A 21,779-nucleotide genomic window follows, 5' to 3' on the forward strand; every position below is an offset into this window, starting at 1 on the left:
ATCAAGAACGCGCGCGTCTCCATCCCGCTCCGACCCGATGCAAGCCAGGCGCGTATTTGGAGAGGCGACAGCGCACCCGGGCGCTCAGATCAAACTACCTCCGCCTCTCTTCTCCTTCGCCTTGCCCCGACGATCAGGCGTGCCTCTTCGGCTGGGGGAGGCTCCGGACTCCACCCAGACCCGCCCCCCTCACAGGATGCTAAAAAATGCGACCGAGAGTGGGCAAAGCGCAGAGCGCACAGCCGTCGCGTGGCTGACTCCGTCGTGCCACCGCCGCCGCCTGGTCGCTTGCAGCAGCAGGAGCCACGGAGAGGACAGAGAGAGACGCGCCTTCGACTAAACCGCCAGGGGCAAGGAGGCCACGAGAGGCTCCGAGGTCCGGACATGGGACTCGTGGAACATGAACCGCCGGAGGGCGGCGGATCTTGGCGGAACTGCGCGCCCGCCAGTTGGAACTTGGAGGACCTCTGCCTACGCAGCGTCCCGCTTCCGTGGGGAGCTTTGCCTTAACCCGGTGAGTGAATCTAAAGAAGGGTGGGAAAGTTGAGCGGTTCCCCTTTTCCGAGGTGGTCCTGGGAGAACAAACCATTTGGGGTTGTGGGGTTTGGATTGGGAATTCGGGGTTCTGGGTTGGGTGGAGAGAGTAAATCAGGAACCAACTCAGACCTTAATTTCTCACGCCGTTCTTGAGTTATAAAAACGGAGAGGTTCCGGGGCTGAAGGTTCCTTGTAACGCTTATCTAAACGTTTCCTCTTGTCCAGGCTCCCGCATCATAGAATTGCAGAGTTGGACGGGACCACGGGGGTCGTGTTGTCCAACTTCCTGCAATGCAGGAATGTTTGCCCAGCTTGGGGCTCCTGCTGTACCGACTGAGCTATCCCAGACGCCTGTTGTGAATGGCTGTGGCTAGCGGGAAGGGAATTCTGTGCATGCACCAAAGCATTACTTTATTATTATTATTATTATTATTTTATTTTATGATTTCCAGAGACTCCGTGCTGAGAGGTCGGGCACTGAGGATGGATGGGGTTGTTCTATTTCATTTCAGGCATTCACACTTCCCCAAACACCCTACACCTCTTAAGCGCTTACAAAATAAAAATTAAAAAATCTCAATGGGGATAGTCAAAACATGATAAAGCAACAATGGAATTAGATAAAATAACAGTCTTCCCCCCTAACATACTAGATAAGCCCTGGCTTGCTTTGACAGCCTTACCTCCTGTTTACATGGGAGTAGGCCACACCCAGAACTCTAGGAGTTATAAACTTTCAAATCAAGATGGATGAGATTATCATTCCCCTATGTTTTGAGGGCATACAGGGAGGCTACAATGGCACTACAACAGTCAATAAAATTGTGTGCTCAAAAGAACACAGAGGAAATAAACCTGACTCGGTGGAGGGAGGTCTTACAGGAGGCAAGAAGGTGTCAAATGCTGATTGAGGTGTTGAACACTTCCAGTACAGCCTCGAGCAGTGATTTCCAATTAGGATGAAGGAGACCCTTTGCAAGGCTAGGATCCATGAGTTGGTGAAACCTCATAGTTCATTGGGTTTAACCAGTTGTGTTCAATGGGACAAAACTGCTTCTGGAAAAAAAAAAGGGCTCCTGCCTAAGTAGGATGAGGACCAGGAGGTGGAAAAGATATTTCCATACTCCGCATGGATGAGCACTTTTCTCCAACCTTCCCATTTTACTTGGATGAAAGTCCCACAGGTGTTTGGTGGGACCTATGTGCATCTTTAGAAACATTTGGTCCTTCAGATGATGCTGAACTACAGCTCCCAATATCCCTGCCCATTGGTCATACTAGGTAGGGCTGATGGGAGTTGCAGTTCAGCAACACCTGGTGGGCCAAAGCCTTTCCACTTTTGTGTTGCAGGCGCAGGACCCCTTCTTGGGGAAGGAGGTACTGAATAACCACATTAGCATTGATCGTAGGCTGACAATATTCCTGATGCATCTGAAAATCCCCTTAACTCTGTCCGCAAATCTCCCTAGCCATTGCCAGTTGCCACTGCATATGATTATGGCACCATCATTTTATGAGGTTCTTTAAAAAGCAACGTAAGAATGAAGGTGGGTCTCTGCCCCAAGGAGCCTACAAACTGAATTTCAGGTGTGGAGAAAACAAAGAGGCTGAGGAGGAAAGGAAAGGCAGGGGTGAGAAGAAGTGAGCCTGAAAAACAGAATGAATCAGAATCGATGTACACAGGCAACTCACACCATAAGGGTGTGAAATAGCCTTTCCTTTCAAAGATGCTTCTCTCTCAGTAATGGGACCTGTTTTTATGGGGACATTTGCTGTTCGAAAGATCTCGCTTGATTTTGTTTTGTACTGAAAACATGTCCACTGAAGGTGGTTGGAAATCGAGAAAAATCTGTTTTAGGTGAAGCAAAAAAACCTCTGCTGCCTGAACCTCGGTTAGCTGTGTGGTGTGTGAGCTTCTGAGCAACTGTTTTGGGTAAAGAGATGTGGTGTTCGCAAGTTTGTGCCGCAATATTCTAGGGAGAAAACTGGCGTAGACATGCCTAAGATTGAAGAAGGGCTGTAGCTCAGTGGTGGAGAAGCTTCATTCCCGCATTTAATTCTGGCATCTTCAGGCAGGATTGAGAATGTTTCCTTCCTGAAACCTTGGTGAGATGCTGGCTGTCAGTTCTGACAATACTGAGCTGGAGAGACCAATGGCCTGATTGGGTAAAGGGCAACTGACAGAGCTGTAGCTCATTGATAGAGCATCTGTAGAAGGTCCCATGTTCAATTCCTGGTGTCTACAGGCAGGAGTGGGACAGAACCCTGTCTGAAATCCTGGAGTTCAATTGCCAGCCAGTGTAGACAATATTGAGATAGATGGACTGATGGTCTCACTTGGCGTAGAATCATAGAACAGTGGAGATGGCAAAGATACTGAGGGCCATCTCATCCAACCCCTGCAATGAAGGAATCTCAACTAGATCATCCATGATAGATGGCCACCCAACCTCTGCTTAAAAACCTCCAGGGAGAAGAGTCGACCACTCTCATGGGAGTCCCTTCCACTGTCACACAGCTCTCAGAAAGTTCTTCCTGATGTTTAGTTGGAACCTCCTTTCTTGTGACTTGAAGCCATTGGTTCGAGTCCTACCCTCTGGAGCAGGAGAAAACAATCTTGCTCTCTTTTCCTTGCGACAGCCCTTTAGATATCTGAAGATGGCTATCATATCATTTCTCAGTCTCTTCTTACCCAGGCTAAACACATCAAGTCCTTCAACTGTTCCTCATAAGGCTTGTTTTCCTGACCCTTGGTCATCTTGATCACCCTCCTCTGCACACATCCCACTTTGTCAATATCCTTCTTAAATTGTGGCTCCCAAAGCTGGGCACATTACTCAAGGTAAAATAGAGCGGGACTTTTACTTACCTTGGGACTCTATACTTCTGCTGATGCAGCCTAGAATAGCATTAGCTTTTTTGGCTGCTGCGCATCACACTGTTGACTCATGTTACGCTAGTGACCTGCTAAGATCCCGAGATCCTTATCACATGCACTACTGGCAAGCCAGGTGTTCCCCCCATCTTATATTTGTGCAGCTAGTTTTTCCAACCTAAGTGCAAAACCTTACATTTGCCCCTATTGAAATTATTTTTTTGTTAGGTTGGACCCAGTTTTCCAATTTGTTAAGGTCCTTTTGAACCCCAATTCAATGTTCCTGTGTCCCATTCCCTGTTGCTTTCTTCTCTATCCAGAAAATTTGTTTTGCATTCCAGCACTCAATGCATTAAGCTAGATATCTCCACCTGTGGTCTGAAAGATCAGTTGCTCATTTTAGACAGTGCTACTAAGCTAGATGGGCCACTGAACTGACTTGGTGTAGAAGAGATTCCTATGTAAAATGTCAGGCAATCAGATTCCGAAGCCTGTCTCTTAGAAAACGAGTTTGTGCACATTTCCATTAGGACAGAGTTAATGTTTTCAATGCAAATAAGACATTTCCTTCATTTATAACCAGAGTTGCTCTGTGCTTGAGAGATTTAGCTGGGTTTTCATTTGTCTGAGCAGTCTAGCCTGAAAAGTGCATATGTTTTCAGAGAGAGTGTTTTAGAAAGGCAGTTAGTAAGCCGTGAGCTAGAGAGAGAACAAGAACAACATTTGAGAGCAATGGGTTGCTTTGTATATATGTGTAAATAAACTAGATATCTCAAAGACACCACGGTCTCTGCCGTGCCTCATTTTTCTGAAAGGAAACACACACCCTGCATAAGAGCCTAGAACCTCATGCTGAATGTAATAGTATTGTATTATATTCTGTATGGCTCCTTTGTGGAAAAGCTCCCTACCTATAAGTAGAAAATCCACACAGCAGGAAGTAGGCTGATTTGGCCACTTCCATCTTTCAGCTTGGAGTTTGCCTTCTTTTGGACCCTTTGTGTGAGAACTTTTAAGCCTCATTCTTTGAGCTTGTAGTTCCAGACAACCTGCCTCCTTCTTTCCTTTCTGCATTTGTTTTGTTGCTGCTGCTGTTGCTGCTGTTGTTGTTTTGCACCTCTGTGTTTTGTTACTTTATACATAAGGAAAGAAATGCTTTCCTTTTTCTTTTATGGGAAGGAAACACAAATGTCTTTCTGCTTGGGTGACACTTCTGACTTTCTTTTCCTCACCTGACACCTGAAGGGCAGGTAATACATTTTATCGCCATCAAGGGCACCATCTAGGGGGCCCAGTTTTCAAAGAGCGGGCTGGGCCCCCTCAAAATTCTGCAGCATCTGCCCACGATGCGTCAGCACATCGCACGGCATGTGTGAGTGACATCAACACGTTGTGCAGCATGTGCACACATCATGCGGCACCGACCCCCCTCCATTGCAGGGGCAAGCTGATGTGCTTGTTCACCATCATCTTGGCATGTCTGGATGGGCACTTTTGGCACTTTGCCCTCAAATGCCAGCAGTGTGTGCCCAGGACATAGAGCTGGGGAGAGGTTTTTCTCCCTCTCTCATCATGCTAGAATTTGGGGGCATTCAATGAAATTGAATGCTGGAGGCTTCCGTATGGACAAAAGAAAGTCGTCCTTCACACAGCACATAGTTAAATCCATGGAATTTGCTCCTACCAGAAGTGGGATGGCTTCAAAAGAGAATTAAGCAAACCCATGGAGCATAAGGCTATTACAGTCATACCTCGGGTTACAGACGCTTCAGGTTGCGTTTTTTCGGGTTGCGGACCACCGAAACCTGGAAGTACCGCAATGGGATACTTCTGGATTTCGGCAGTCGTGCATGCGCAGAAGTGCTAAATTGCGCTTTGTGCATGCACAGAAGCGCCGAATTGTGCAGACACGGGTTACAAACGCTGTGGATTGTGAACGTGCCTCCCGCACGGATCACGTTCGCAACCCGAGCATCCACTGTAATGCATTTTATGCACAGAATCAATGCTATTTTCGGGGGGGGGGGACGACGCAAGGCGATGCATTCCCCTAAACATTTTGTGAATCTGAGTTTGGCCTCATTGATGGGAAGTAATGATGGGGAAATGAGAGTACAGTGGTGCCTTGGTTTACAACCATAATCTGTTCCGGAGGTCCGGTTGTAAACCAAAACAGGTTGTAACCCAAGACATGCTTTTGCCAATGGGGCCTCAAAAAAAAGGGGGGGGGGTTGTAATCCCAGAAAAATGGGTTGTAATCTAAAAAAAAGGGACACACACTTCTGGGTTTGACATGGTTCTAATCCAAAACGGTTGTAATCCAAAGTGGTCGCAAACCAAGATACCACTATACCGCTAAACATTTTTTTTTTAAAAGAAAAAAGCGCTGCATTATTATAATTATAGAATTGGAAAGTTGGAAGGAGCCTTGAGGGTCATGTAGTGCAACCCCCTGCAGTGCAGGAATATGCAGCTGTCCCATATGGGGTCAATCCTGCAAACTTGGCATTATCAGCACCATGCTCTAGTCAGCTAAGCTAAGACCTGTTGGAGACAGTATGTCCCTGAAAACCAGTTTCAGGGTAGCACTAGTGGGTCAAGAGCTGCTGCAGGGAGGCTTGTAGGAAAGGTCTTCCATATGGAATTTCCCAGAGACGTTTGGGAATTAACCACCCATTTCGGGAAATCTGCAAAATGTCTGGGATCTTGAGGTTTATTGCTCAACAACATTGAGTTTCATTTCCTCAACAAGGTTTGTGTCTTGAATCTTACTTCTAGAAATATGGCAACAGTACTACATAGGGTCACATCCATACCGTCCAACATTTCTCACATGAAAATAGGGACATTTTCATCTGAGGAATGTTGGAGGGTATGCTGCCCCCTCGGCATCTGTGTTTCTGCCGCCACCCTGCAGGAGATCTCCCTCCGTCCCACAACTGACCCTCCTCAACCCCCTATTTCCCCCTGTCCAGCAAAGCATTTCCTACCAGAAGAAGGGCGTGTGCCACCACCACCACAACCCATCACACCACAACACACCACACCACACACACCCTCCGCATCCTGAGAAAAGCCTTTACAGTGGTACCTCGGGTTAAGTACTTAATTCGTTCCGGAGGTCCGTTCTTAACCTGAAACTTTTCTTAATCTGAAGCACCAGCTTAGCTAATGGTGCCTCCTGCTACTGCCGCGCCGCTGGAGCACAATTTCTGTTCTCATCCTGAAGCAGAGTTCTTAACCCGAGGTACTATTTCTGGGTTAGCGGGGTCTGTAACCTGAAGCATATGTAACCTGAAGCGTATGTAACCCGAGGTACCAGTATAATGCCCAAAGAAGGAGGCTGGCAGCAGCGGTCATGGAGAGGCAATGGGAAGTTCCTTTGCAGCAGCCACTACAGGCACTCAGAACAAGCGCCGGCTCATCCTCTTCCAGGGCTGCACTGGCAAGGGAACTAGAGACATTCTGGGATCAAAGCAGAAGCCGGGGTGCCTTTGTAATTCCAGGACTGTCCCTAGAAAACCAGGACACTTGGAGGCTATTCACATTCAGGCCCTGGGTCTGAGTTTCTCTATCCCTGCATTAGAAGATGTCTTTAGTTAATGATTCTCCCCAGTAACTGAAAATCTGTCTTCTACTGCTTAAACACCCAGAGAACCCTGGTGTTTAGAAGAGACTTGTTTCATGACTGTGAGGTGAGGAAGACAATGAGGTGAGTCTGGGCTTTCTTGGTAGCAGTGCCCAGTGTTAGAAACTCAGATGTTCTTGGACGAAATCCGTTCCAGAAGCCCATTCGGCTTCCGAAACGTTTGAAAACCAAGGTGCGGCTTCCCTTTGGTTGCAAGAGCTTCTTGCACTCAGAAGAAGCTGCATCGCACGTTTGGGTTCCGATAAACGTTCGAAAAACGTTTACTTCCAGGTTTTCGGAGTTCAAGAACTGAAATGTACAACAACAGAGGTGTTTGGGAACCGAGGTTCCACTGTATAAACTAACCTCCAAATGGCACCTTAAACCTAGGTTACGGTTGCCACAGTGGAATATTTAGGCACCTCCCCCGCCCATGTGATTTATTCTTATTACTTCTATTCGTTTTTTTAAAGAAAAAAAATCTTAATAATAATAATAATAATAAATTTTATTTATACCCTGCCCTCCCAGGCCAGAGCCAGGCTCAGGGCAGTTAACACCAATAATATCACAGTAAAAACATAATAGGGGGAAAAGAGGGGGGGGGCACAATTTAAAATACAGGTTAAAATGCAATTTAAAATGCAGCCTTATTTTAAAATAGCTGATAAATCAAGCAGTTTTACAGCACATTAAAACATCAAATAAAACAATCCAGAATAAAACAAATTCAATCTTCAAGGAAAATACTTCAGATTCTTCTGTAAGTGACATTTTGCTTTCCCCGTATTTATTTAGCTACTTAATTTATAGAGCTGCCCCGAAGCAGAAGGACTTGAGGAAGTCAGAGTGGTGTAGTGGTTAGAGTGTTGGACTAGGACCTGGGAGATCAGGGTTCAAGTCCCCACTCAGTCATGACGCTCACTGGGTGACTTTGGGCCAATTACAGCCTCTTAAGCCACCCCACAGAGTCATAGTAGGGATTAACTGAGGAAGTGGAGAACCATGCACTCCTTGAAGAAAAAGGAGTGATGTGCAATAAATAAGCACTTTCCTTGTCTGTTTTAGAAAGCTGGAGGGGCCAGTCAGATGGCGTTGTCAGTCACCAACCTGTCATTCAGAGATCTCAACATGGTCGCAATTGGAGTCACAAAACATGCTTGGTGGTTACCTAATTTTAAAACACTGGCAGTGCCTAGACTGAGGAACTTACTGCCCCTTAGGAGATCCATCAGCTTGCACAAGCAGGAGGTATTTCAGGATGGCTTTCTTTAAGCAATTTCTCTCTTTTATGGTCATGTTTCTGGTTTCTTGACCTACGGCTGCTGAGCTTGTGTGTAGCTAGAGTTGCTGCTGGATCTGGCTTGACCTATCAAGTGGTTTTTCTTCAAGATATCTATTGCTTTAATATTGTTCTCCGGTTTGAAATACGGCTTTTAAGCTGTTCCGGGTGCCCTACTTGGGGCGGAAGAAGCCCGATATAAATTATCATGATGTGTTTTGGAGGGCTCTCTCTATAGCCAGTGCCATCAGAGTGGCAGGAGCCTATAAAATAATCAGCAGCTTGTGGAAATGTTGTAGCCTTGGGCTAAGTGGTCCATCTCTATCCCACTCTTACATAATCGCAGCCTGTTGATGGTACTCACCATGGCAGCGCCACATAAGAGTGCATTACAGTCTTCTCGCCACATGCTTACAAAGATATGATTGTTAGCTGCTACTATGTCTGATTTGGAGATCTAGTGCGAAAGCCAATCTTGCCAGATGGAGGGCACATTGTGGTTCGTGTTTACGTTTGGGATGTGTGAATTAAAATGCAAACCTCACCAAATTTCTCTGCCTTACAGAGGGCCATGCTTCAGATGCCATTAAATGTGACATTAGTAGAAACTGTGTCAATCTTTCTTTCTTTCTTTCAAAAAAATGTTAATAACAGGCACGGAGGGGGGGGGGAATTTTAATTGGAAATGCAGCATGCGAAGAAGAGAGGTTTTCCCCTTCCCTCACCAGCTGTGATACCAACTAAATTCATTTCCTGCACTGCTGCTAACCTTTCAGTGAGTGGATGACTCTCCTATTTACGGCAAAGGAGGGAAGCTCCTGGCTTTTCAGTCTCTGGCTTTTGGGTCTTCTCTGTTCCCTTCCTTGCTTAGGTGTTTGTGCTAAAAGCTGCTGCTGTGCTGCCCCGCCGTCTCCATCGTCTCCCTTATGTGAAGCCAACAGAGGATGCTTAAATGGTCTTTCATCCTCCCCTACACGTTGGCTGACTCTGCTGACTCCTTCCCATTCTAGATGCAGTTGTTGGATTTTTGGGTACGGAAAGTGCTGGCTCAGGAAGGGCAGGGCTGCTCCTATCATGAAGCAGAGTGAGCCAGCTGCCTCAGGCGGCAAATTCTGAGGGGCGGAAAGCTCACAAAGATGTGTGCCACAGCCTGCTTTGCACATCCTTAGCCGGCGTTTCCCAAACTTTGGTCTCCAGGTGTTTTGGGGCTACGATTCCTGTCGTTCCCGATCACTGGTCCTGGTATCTATGGATGAAGGGAGTTGGAGACCCAAGTTTGAGAAACCCTGTCCTAGGCTAACGTGCTGTCTCTTTTCCATATCTTAGTGGAGAAGGGCCTTCTGGCAGTTCCCTCACTGCGTGAAGTGAGGTTATAGGGAACCAGGCAGAGGGCCTTCTCAGTGGTGGCACCCACCCTGTGGAATTTCCTCCCATCAGATGTCAAGGAGATAAAGAACTGCACAACTTTTAGACGATGTCTGAAGGCAGCCCTGTACAGGGAACTTTTTAATGTTTGATGTTTTATTATGTTTCTGTATGTTATGGAAGCCTCCTAGAGTGGCTGAGGCAACCCATTCAGATGGGCAGGTATAATAATAATAATAATAATAATAATAATAATAATAATAGAAAAATAGCTCAGTAGTACAACATCTTCCTTGCATGCAGAAGGTTCTAGGTTCAGCCACTGGCATCTCCAGGTAGTACAGGTGACGCGGGTGGTGCTGTGGTCTAAACCACTGAGCCTCTTGGGCTTGCCGATCAGCAGGTCGGCAGTTCAAATCCCCATGACGCAGAGCCTAGTACTAAGAGTATTAGAATTAATCCAAGAATTTGGTCAGGTAGCAGGTTTTAAGCTGAACAAAATGAAAACTAAGGTCCTTGAGAAAAACCTAACAGAGATTGAGAAAGAGAGGTTCCAGAAGGAGACAGGATTAACATTGGTTAAAAAAGTGAAGTATTTAGGGGTTAATATGACAGCAAAAAATGTGAATTTATTTAAAGATAATTATGAAAAATGTTGGATGGAGGTGAAAAAAGATCTAGAAATTTGGTCAAATCTGAAGTTATCACTGCTGGGCCGAATTGTTGCTATAAAAATGAATGTACTGCCTAGAATGTTGTTTCTGTTTCAAGCATTGCAAATTATAGATAAAATGGATTGTTTCAAGAAGTGGCAGAGAGATATATCAAGATTTGTCTGGCAGGGCAAGAAGCCTCGAATAAAATTTAAGATATTAACAGATGCTAAAGAAAGAGGGGGATTTGTCCTGCCAGACTTTAAACTTTATTATGAATCAGCCTCTTTTTGCTGGTTGAGAGAATGGCTGCTTCTTGAAAACACTGATGTGTTGGACTTAGAAGGTTTTAACAACATATTTGGATGGCATGCATATCTGTGGTATGACAAGGTCAAAGCGCACAAAACATTTAAAAATCATATTGTCAGGAAATCTTTGTTTAATGTATGGACAAGGTATAAGGATTTGCTTGAAAATAAAACCACAAGGTGGTTGTCTCCAATGGAAGTGAAAGCTCAGAAAAAGCTCAATATGGAGGTTAAATGGCCAAAATATTGGGAAATTTTGGAACAAGAGGGAGATAGGTTGAAACTACAGAGTTTTGAAAAATTAAAAAGCAAAGTGCGTGATTGGCTCCATTATTATCAAATAATGGAGGCATACAATTCGGATAAGAATATTGGATTTCAGGTGGAAAAATCAAAATTGGAAACATTGTTGTTAGGTTCCAAAAGTAAGAATTTGTCAAAAATGTATAACTTGCTGTTGAAATGGAATACTCAGGATGAAACTGTGAAATCAGCCATGATTAAATGGGCACAAGATGTTGGACATAATATCATGATGGCTGACTGGGAACAGTTATGGACCACAGGTATGAAATTTACGGCATGTAATGCCTTAAGAGAGAATATTATGAAAATGATGTATAGGTGGTACATGACCCCAGTCAAGCTTGCAAAAATCTATCATTTGCCCGATAATAAATGTTGGAAATGTAAAGAGTCTGAAGGTACATTCTTTCACCTTTGGTGGACATGCCCAAAGATCAAGACCTTCTGGGAAATGATCTATAATGAAATAAAAAAGGTATTTAAATATACCTTTCTGAAGAAACCAGAGGACTTCCTCTTGGGCATGGTCGGCCAATTGGTGCCAAAAAAGGATAGAACTTTCTTTATGTATGCCACAACAGCAGCAAGAATATTGATTGCAAAATATTGGAAGACACAAGATCTACCTACCTGGGAAGAGTGGCAGATGAAGGTGATGGACTTTATGGAAATGGCCGAAATGACGGGCAGAATCCGGGACCAGGAAGAAGAGTTGGTGGAAGAAGATTGGAAGAAATTTAAGGCTTATTTACAAAAATATAGCAAAATTGAGGAAGTTTAGAAGGAGTCTGGAAAGAAACTATGTGACTTTTGTATAAATACTATAAAGGAGTTAAGTTAAATAGACTGTTGAAGGAAATGAGGGAAAGTAAAAGTATACTAGGTTAAGATAAATTATTGGTTAACAATTTGGGAAAGATGGAAAGAATTTGCTGAAATAATTAATTGAAGCAGAATACAAAAAAGGGAGGCGAGAGGAGGTCAAAGAAACAAGCTAATCAAGCTAATGAAGTTATGTTAATAAGGTTTATTCTATTTTCTTGTTTTTTCTTCTCTGTTGTTTGATTGTTTTTGTTTTTCTTGATTTTGGTTGTTGTTACTTCTTTTTTCTGTTTTGTTGTATTTTTAAACTTTAATAAATATTATTATTATTATTTTTAAAAAAACAAATCCCTATGACGGGGTGCACTTCCATTGCTCTGTCCCAGCTGCTGCCAACCTAGCAGTTCGAAAGCACACCAGTGCAAGTAGATAAATAGGTACCACTGCGGCAGGAAGGTAAACGGCGTTTCCGTGCACTCTGGCTTCCTTCACGGTGTCCCGTTGTGCCAGAAGCGGTTTAGTCCTGCCGGCCACATGACCTGGAAAGCTGTCTGTGGACAAACGCTGGCTCCCTTGGCCTGAAAGCAAGATGAGCGCCGCAACCCCATAGTTGCCTTTGACTGGACTTAACCATCCAGGGCTCCTTTACCTTTTACCTTACAAGAGATGTCTGAAACCTTACAGAGACCCTGCCAGCCAGCCAGCCAGCATAGACATGGTTTAAGGCAGCTTCTTATCATTCAACGAACCTTCCTGTGTCTATCTTAACTTTCCCCCCGAGATGTCTTTGTCCCAGGTGTTCTTTGGGCAGTCTGGGGCAGGTTTCGGGACAAAGGTGCAGCTGGTGTGGGACACTAAGATTTCCCTCATGGCACCTAGATGAGACACCCCACTGAAGCTGATTCCCACAGACCTTTGGGCAGCCACCATGAGAAAAGGATGCCGGTCTAGATTGACCATTGGCCTGATCCAGCCACCTCCTCTTATGCTTTTACTTTCTTGTGGCAAAAACATGCAAAAGTGATGCAGGCTATAAATAGACTAATTTGTCCTTCCCCAGCCCAAAGAAGTCCAGATACACTGGGATTTGTAAATAAATTCAAAACTTTGACTTCCACCCCTCCCTCACCAGAAAAAAAGGTTGTTTTGTGTTTTTCATCTGAAAATCTGCAATGATTATTCTGCCCATGTGTGCTTCATGGCTTCGAGTTTTATAAGAAATGAATATCAAATTTTGATGCACACATGGCATCTCTTCTTGTTTCAGCACTAGTTATGATCAGTGCCTGGCGTGCTCTGGTCCATGGGGTCATGAAGAGTCGGACATGACCAAATGACTAAACAACAACAACAACATGATCAGTCTTCTGGCATATATATATATATGTGTGTGTGTGCGCGCACACACACACACACACACAGTGGTACCTTGGGTTACAGATGCTTCAGGTTACAGACGCTTCAGGTTACAGACTCCGCTAACCCAGAAATAGTACCTCGGGTTAAGAACTTTGCTTCAGGAAGGGAACAGAAATTGTGCTCTGGCGGTGCGGCGGCAGCGGGAGGCCCCATTAGCTAAAGTGGTCCCTCAGATTAAGAACAGTTTCAGGTTAAGAACGGACCTCCAGAACGAATTGCGTTTTTAACCCGAGGTACCACTCTCTCTCTCTCTCTCTCTCTCTCTCTCTCTCTCTCTCTCTCTCTCTCTCTGTGTGTGTGTTAATTTAGCTGTCAGAATATTCTGATAACAATTTGTGATAATGCCATTTTTAAAAAGGGTTGTTATCTGAAAACAGCAAAGTGGAAAGCAAATCAACAGATTGGAATATAGTGCTTGGCCTAGTTTCATATCATTAAATCAACATGAAATAAATGGAGATGTGTTTTTCTTTGACAAAATTAGATTACCTTGTCTCTCTTAATTTTAATTAAATCTTAACATGGGTTTAATTAATTCCAACTTGTTCCAATGTAGCGCTGATAACTTTCTTAGCCGTAAATTTCCACTTAGAAGCAAAAGTCATGAATGTTGGCCAACTAATATTTTCCACATTATTAGTTTTTATGAGTCCTTTGGCAAATGACTTTATGAAATATAGAAAATATGTAATGGTACGCTGTATCCTATAATTTTCTTGTACAGTTGTAATGCTAACCTATATTACTGACTTTTCTCACAATACAATGAGAGCACACATCAAGCACATTCTTAGCTTTCCCCTCGTTTGGGCACACACTTTTCTGTGAAGCTGATGTTTTTTGGAAATATCTGCATGAAAACCTTGGAAAAAAAATACCTTCCACCTGAGTGGCACCAGTAGAGAATGCTGGTCCCCATTTAAAAGTGCCCATTATAAAGTTACTTCCGTTCCCGGGTATTTTCACATGAAAATTATGTCTATTTTAATGAAACATAATATACACAATTAGGGACGTGGGTGGCGCTGTGGGTTAAAGCCTCAGCGCCTAGGGCTTGCTGATCGAAAGGTCGGCGGTTCGAATCCCCGCGGCGGGGTGCGCTCCTGTTGTTTGGTCCCAGCGCCTGCCAACCTAGCAGTTCGAAAGCACCCCCGGGTGCAAGTAGATAAATAGGGACCGCTTACTAGCGGGAAGGTAAACGGCGTTTCCGTGTGCGGCTCTGGCTCGCCAGAGCAGTGATGTCATGCTGGCCACGTGACCCGGAAGTGTCTTCGGACAGCGCTGGCCCCCGGCCTCTTGAGTGAGATGGGCGCACAACCCCAGAGTCTGTCAAGACTGCACCGTATGGGCAGGGGTACCTTTACCTTTTACCTTTAATATACACAAAAAGTATCAGGTGTAATGACAATTATTATACAACGAACCAACAACACCCAAAACTGGCCTATGAATAAAAAGGACAATTTTACTAGAATAGATATATAAACTCATAAACCTTCTAAACAATAAGCAAACTAAAGTGCAATGTGCATAACCAATCCTGGAGAGACTAATAAACATAGAATGAACTAATGCCTCTCTTTTTACTATACCGGTTGTGTATGCAGTAAGTACAGTCATACCTCAGGTTACAGGTGCTTCAGGTTGCGCAATTTCAGGCTGCGCACCGCACCGAACCCGGAAGTACTGGAATGAGTGACTTCCAGGTTTCAGCACTTGCACATGCACAGAAGCGCCGAATAGCGATCTGCGCATGTGCAGACGCGCGGGTCACAGGTTGCGAATGCTGCGGGTTGCGAACGTGCCTTCCGCATGGATCACGTTCGCAACCCGAGCGTCCACTGTATTACATTACACGACTGGAGCAAACATATCGTTCTTCAAATAGTCGTTCACTGGAAGCACAAAGCCACTTATGTAGGAGCGGTTGCGAAAAAGCGTTCTTCAAATAGTCATTTGCTGGAAGCGCTAAGCGATATATGTATGCACGGTTGCGGGAAAACAACTCCTCACCGCTCCCACAGTGAAAATGGTACAAATAGTCAAATGGAGCCAAATAGAGACTTGTTCTCCGGATATTATCCAGGTTTTGCAGCAAGCTTCATCAGTCAGTAGTGCTAAATAATACAAAATGGCAACACCTTCCACCTGGTTTTTATCATTTATGTACCATTTATTAGATTTAAACCTCACACCTTCCTCCAAAGGAACAAAGTACAGCGTTGCACCTAAGGATTGCAGGGTAGGGCCATAGTCATACCATACATAACAGTCATGGGTTCCCCCAAAGAATTCTGGGAGCTGTAGTTTGTTAAAGGTGCTGAGATTTGTTAGGAGATCCCCTATTCCCACTGCAGAGCCATAGTTCCCAGAGTGGTTTAATCAGTGCTTTTTTCTGGGGGTACTAAAGGGTATGCAGTACGGGCATCTTTTTTTTTTTTTTAGAAGAAGAAGAAAAACACTGGTTAAAACTGTTACTTACTGTAGCAACTTCACAGTGAGTAATGGCACCTCTTTTTCTAGAAGAAAGGTACTGGGTTTAATTATCAATCTCTACACTGAGAGCTCTGGGAATTGTAGCTTTGTGAGTCTCATCTCCCTTAACAAACTACAATTCTCAGAATTTTGGGGGACTTTAAATGACTATTTAAAGTAGTACCATAGTGCTTTGAATGTACGATGTGAATGTGGTCTAGGGTGCTAATATTGCTATTAATCCAAGTGCCCTTTTCTCTAGGCTTTTGTTAACTGATGGCTGAATATTTTTCCTCCACGGGAACCACTTAGTCCTGTGCCAAAACCCCATCCTCCAATTTCTCAAAAGTTTTCTTCGCCTACAAAAGATTTCTCCATTTTCTTCTGCCTCATTCTCATGGCACTTGAGAATTTTGTTGGGTGTGGGGCTTTGAGCTTACTATGCCATTGCAAGGGTTAAATTATTCTAAAAATGCATGTACTTTTTTTCTTTACAGTAAACCTTTCCTCCCTTAATTTGCAGCCTCCCTAGCTGCCTGCACCTCTGCAAAAGCCCAGCGGCAGCTCCTGGATTTCAATTGCAACATAGGCACCTAGGAAGGCTGCGCTTTGCAAGATTGTTTGTAGAATCAAGGAAAGGACACTTGCAAACACATCTCAGCTACCTCAAAAGTAATGTTAGTGAGACAGAAGCCTGTGTAGCTGCCTACTCATGAGAATATCACCAACATTTTTCCCTCTTCACAATTTTTAATGCAATTTATTTCTCATCAATGGAAGGGGAAGGGTTAAAAAAAGTGGGAGAAATGTTCAGCACACTGCCATCACTAAGAGCTAGAAGATGTTTTGTTTTTGGTCGATGGCTGTAGTCTACTAGCCAGTGGGCAGAGGATGGGAGCTGAGACAGTTGCTCGCTTTCCATTTTGTGAGGCCGGAGAGAAATTGTTTGGGTTGTAGCCAGTGAATGAGATGTCTATCTGAGAGGCTGCAAGCATACGCTGTTTGCTTTTTGGAAATTGTGCTAGGTTTAAAAAACGCAGCATCAATCTGTCTAGCTGCTTGTCTGTGAACAACGTGTGCGCTTACAAATAAACACATAGCAGAAATACTAAAAGTTGGATATTTCTTTTGGCTTCAGAAACTTGTTTACAGAAAATAATACAAAAGCTGGCTAGTTTTGATCCAAATCTTCTTCAGGCTTGATTTTCCACTGTGAAAGGAATTATGTCGGTGGGCAACTGCTGCGAAAAACTGAATTTCTTTTTTGTTCTGCTTTTGGCGGTGTAGAACTGTTTACAACTGCTCTTTCCCCCACTGCATCCCATTCTGCTGTGGTTTCAGGGACTGTTCCTCCACACAGCCTCCTGTTGCATTTCCTTTGAGCTCCCCAGTAGCCAAATGCATCCCACTACAGATGCACCAGGCTGGACCAAGCTCCCTATGGCCCTCCCCTGCCCCTGATTGGAAAGCTGGAAGAGTGATGGTGCCCCATCCCATCCATCTCACTGGCCACTACAGTTGTACCTCAGAAGTCGAATGGAATCCGTTCCAGAAGTCCATTCAATTTCCAAAACGTTCAGAAACCAAGGTGCGGCTTCCAATTGGCTGCAGGAAGCTCCTGCAGCCAATCGGAAGCCCCAGAAGTCGCATCGGCCATTCAGGTTCCAAAGAACGTTCGCAAACTGCAATGCGCACTTCCGGGTTTGTGGTGTTCGGAAGGCAAAATGTTCGACTCGCAAGGCGTTTGACTTCCGAGGTACGACTGTGCTGAGAAAGATCTGTGTGCCCTGAGCGAAAACAGAAGCCCCAGCCAGAGACCACAGAGCCATCAGTTGTCCAAGAGAAGTATTGGGGCATTCTCTCTCCAGCAGCAGAGCATGTTTTCATGGCGCCCAGGGATGCGCACGCATGCTGGGGGTCAGGGCACATGGCATGGAGGGCCGGTCAACAATAGAAAGTGTCCTTTCATACTGCATCACTGTGTGGTACGCTAGTTTGACATCAACTGATAAGAAGTGCCTACAGAGGGTGGTGAATACAGCACAAGATATTATGGGCTGTCCCATGAATCCCCTGGATGAAATAGCCGAAGAACATTGCCTCAGGAGAGTGAGGAAAATTCTCAGGGATGATTCACACCCTGGCCAGCACTTCCTTGATCTCCTGCCCTCGGGCAGAAGATATAGAAGCATGATTAGTCGCACCAACAGGGTAAAGAACAGCTTCTATCCGTGGGCTGTTAGGCTGCTGAATGAAAAGATAGCAACAGGGCAACTGACTTTTGGGTTTGGTGGGTGTGCGTCAGTAAACGAGGGGAATTAAGACTAAGAGAGCAGAATGGGGGGGCGCCCTCGTGTAATCTCACTGTATACAAGTTGTGCAAGTGACAATAAAGTATTTCAATTCAATTAAATGAAGCTGGAATGATCCCAGCCTCGGAAAGCAGCACAGGGCCCTGCATCTTGGGGAGGGCTGTGTGAGAAGTATACCATGCTTCCTTCAATCCCAGTCCCACCCTCAAGGGGCTGCGATCAAAGGGCACATAACTGTTGCGTCCTTCTCATGCCATTCTCCCTGAGCCAGCCCTGTGCTGCTTGGCAAGGCTGAGATCTGATCAGGGAAGGTGATGTAAATACCGTGCCACCCCAGAAAAATGTGCCTGGGACCATCGCCCCGACAGTCCCCCTACACTACATCCCTGCCTCTCTCCCACCTCCGGCTAGGGCTTCTTGAGACCCCTCTGTCCTGAGGAAAGGTGGGAGTCACTGAAGAGACCATGGGTTGGCCTGGCAGGACCATTTGTTTGTGTTAGCATTTTGAAATTGTAAATGGCCTTGGATGCCTTGGCGGCCAATAAATGCAATGCAATAGTCAAGAGGCTTCAGATCATGTTGCATTTGGACCTGAGTTGTCACAAATTGCTTGTCTGGTGCTGTTATGTTCCCAGGTGACAGATCTGGTAATGAGTTAGACTCAGACAAGGCAGTGCCAAGACCATGTAACACTGGTCCTAAAGAACTTACATTGGCTCTCAGTATGCTTCTGAGCACAATTCAAAGTGTTGGTGCTAACCTTTAAAGCCCTAAACAGCTTTGGCTCTGTGGACCTGAAGGAGCATTGCCACCCCTATCATCCAGCCCAGACACTGAGATCCAGCTCCGAGGGCCTCCTAGCAGTTCCCTCTCTGTGAGAAGTGAGGCTACAGGGACCATGCAGAGGGCCTTCTCGGTAGTCCTGCCCACCCTGTAGAACACTCTCCCATCAGATGTCAAGGAGATGAGAACATTTAGAAGACATCTGAAGTGAACCCTGTATAGGGAAGTTTTTAATGTTTGATGTCTTACTGTTTTAACGTGTTTGGAAGCCATGCAGAGTGGCTGGGGAAACCCAGTCAGATGGGTGGCATATAAATTATTATTCTTATTAGTAGCATCTATGAAAAATGACAAGCCATTCACGGAACAGAAACATGGGCTGGCTTAGATCATTGAATCCTTTGCCACTGACTCGACTAATCACAAAATGGAAATCCTTTGTTCCTGTACCAACCACAAAAGTCAATGTGCTTTGTGTTCTCACTAAATGAAAAACTATTTTCATTTAGTGGGAAACAGATTCAAAGCCTCTGGCACATTTTTTTTCACTGACTTTCAGCGACCAAGAAGACACAAGGGCCCAAATGGATCTGGGGTATAATATAGAGTATGACAAATGGCTGAAATTATGGACTAGTGGAATGAAATTTACAGCATGTGTAACACTCAGGGAAAATTTAGAAAAGATGATGTACAGGTGGTACATTACCCCAGCAAAGTTGGGGAAAATGTACAAAATTGGGAATAAGAACTGCTGGAAGTGTAAGGTTAAAGAAGGCAACTTTTTCCACATGTGGTGGACATGCGAAGAAATGAAGAAATATTGGGAACATATTTATAATGAGTTAAAAAAAATATTTAAATATACATTCCCTAAAAGACCGGAAGCATTCCTACTAGGGATAATTGGGGATGAAGTTAAAAATGAAGATAAGACATTATTTCAGTATGCCACAGCCGCCGCCAGATTATTAATTGCCCAAAATTGGAAAAATCAAGATATCCCATCAATTAGAGAGTGGCAAACAAAACTATTTGAATTTGTTGAACTTGCAAAAATGACTCAAAAAATCAGAAACCAAAAAAATACAAAGTTTATTAATGACTGGAACAAATTTATGATATACATTGAAGGGAATTACAGAAGTCTAAAAACTATAGCAGATCTGATATAAATCCTACGACGTGCAAACTATTAACAATTATTAACTGCGGGGAAAATAAATTATGTATATTAAGAAGCCTGAAAGCGGGAGGGATGGAGGTCAATAGAGTGTAGAAGAATGATTTAAGTTCTTAAGATATGAAGAGATAAATGCGAAGACAAAGAATGGTAACGGAAATGGATAATACTTATGTTATGTTTAGATATTTGTTTTGTATTTTTCTCTTTTTTTTCTTTGTAACTGTGAAGTTGTTTTTCTTTTTGGTTACTTACATGAAACTTAATAAAAAGAAGTTAAAAAAAAAAAGAAGAAGACACAAGGGCCCAGCCAGGGAGTCAAACGGTTTGGTCCGTTGCAATTTAAGTGCTCATTTGTTCTTCCGCGTGGTCCCAGGCCCTTAGAAAGCCATTATGCATTCAGTGGGCAGGAAATCCTAGACCTTTTTTAACCTGGCCTGCAGCCTCCAGAGCTCAGCAGATATTTAAAGATCAAAGGGCAACCAGAAGATAAAGCCATCTGGAATCAAGACAGGTGGAGCAGCAGATGGGAATGAATGATAATAAAAATTGTATTTAAAAAAACCCTTTCAGAGCTACTATTCTTTTGTGCAATGGCTTGCCACTCAGAACATAAGAGCTCTGATTGCAGTGGCATGTGGTGAAACTTTTCATGGGATTCCTGGGCTTTGGGAAGGAGGTGTCAGGGCTCTGATAGGATGTTGAGGCCCTCCTGCCTCCTTCCCTAAGCTGGGTGCATTTTGGGAAGGTGGTGAGAGAGCTATGGACCCATCAGACCATTGCAATTCCCTCCCTACGCCCGGGAAGCTTCTGCCTGGAGGGAGGCGAGATGCTCCCGTATGCAATGTAAGCACCTGGCTATCGGCCACTTGTGACCTAGTGAAGATGCCCAGGCCCCAGGATGGTGCCTGATATCTCCACCATCTGGAGGTGCAAGCCTGGAGATCCTTGGATCGTGACTGTTTTCACACACTAGCAACACATCCTGTAGAATTCCAGCCATGATATTTTATCTGCACAATCAGAATGAATTTCAGGAACAAAAAAGTCATATTGAAAAATACGGCTTTTGAGCTGTTTGGCCCCAAAATGGCAACTAGACATTCTGTTTCGGCACCTGGGATGCTGGTTCAAGAAGCAATTTGGCACCTAGCTTATATATCTGAGTTTCTAACACTGGTGACCTGTATCAGTGAGGTAGCAGGTTCACAATATAAGACAAAACATAGGCATTTATTCAGAATAGTGCTAAATTTGTGTGTGTGTGTGTGTGTGTGTGCGCGTGTGTGTGCAAGAATTTACCCTTGTGCAATGGAGCTTTCTGCCCCTCTCATTCTCTTACATATTACCGTATTTTTCGCACCATAGGACGCACCGGACAATAGGACGCACCTTGTTTTAGAGGGGGGAGAACAAGGGAAAAAAATTCTTCCACTCTCTGCCCAGCGCCCCTTCAGTGAAGCGGCAGGAGGCGCTGCACAGAGAGTGGGAGAATTTCCCCCCTCTTGTTTTCCCGCTCTAAAACAAGGTGCGTTTAAGGTGCGTTCAGGCGGCTACCTTGGAAGCCTGGAGAGCGAGAGGGGTCGGTGCGCACCAACCCCTCTCGCTCTCCAGGCTTCAGGTTCCTTTCGACCTGCTCTTTGGGGCTGGCGGGGGGAAGCCCACCACCAGCCCCAAAGAGCAGGTCAGGGAGCAGCGGAAAGGCGCAGCAGAGAGGCTCCTGCCATAGGCGCGCGTCACCTCTCCAGCCGGGAGAGGGTCGCGGGGGGCTGCTTTAGCCCCGCCGCGCTCTCCCGGTTGGAGAGGTGACGCGCACCTATGGAGGCTC

General features: G+C 44.8%; 1 protein-coding gene across 1 annotated transcript in view; it reads left to right on the forward strand.

Annotated features, from left to right (window-relative positions):
- Nucleotides 1–207: 207 nt before the first annotated feature.
- The window catches only part of NPFFR2 (neuropeptide FF receptor 2), a 50,627-nt gene continuing 29,055 nt past the window's right edge, over nt 208–21,779 (forward strand). The window contains exon 1 of the mRNA XM_053404497.1: nt 208–514. The gene's annotated coding sequence lies outside the window, so the exon portion shown is untranslated. The remainder of the gene's footprint in view (nt 515–21,779) is intronic.

The sequence above is a fragment of the Podarcis raffonei genome, chromosome 9 (genome assembly GCF_027172205.1).
Source record: "Podarcis raffonei isolate rPodRaf1 chromosome 9, rPodRaf1.pri, whole genome shotgun sequence".
Classification (NCBI taxonomy): domain Eukaryota; kingdom Metazoa; phylum Chordata; class Lepidosauria; order Squamata; family Lacertidae; genus Podarcis; species Podarcis raffonei.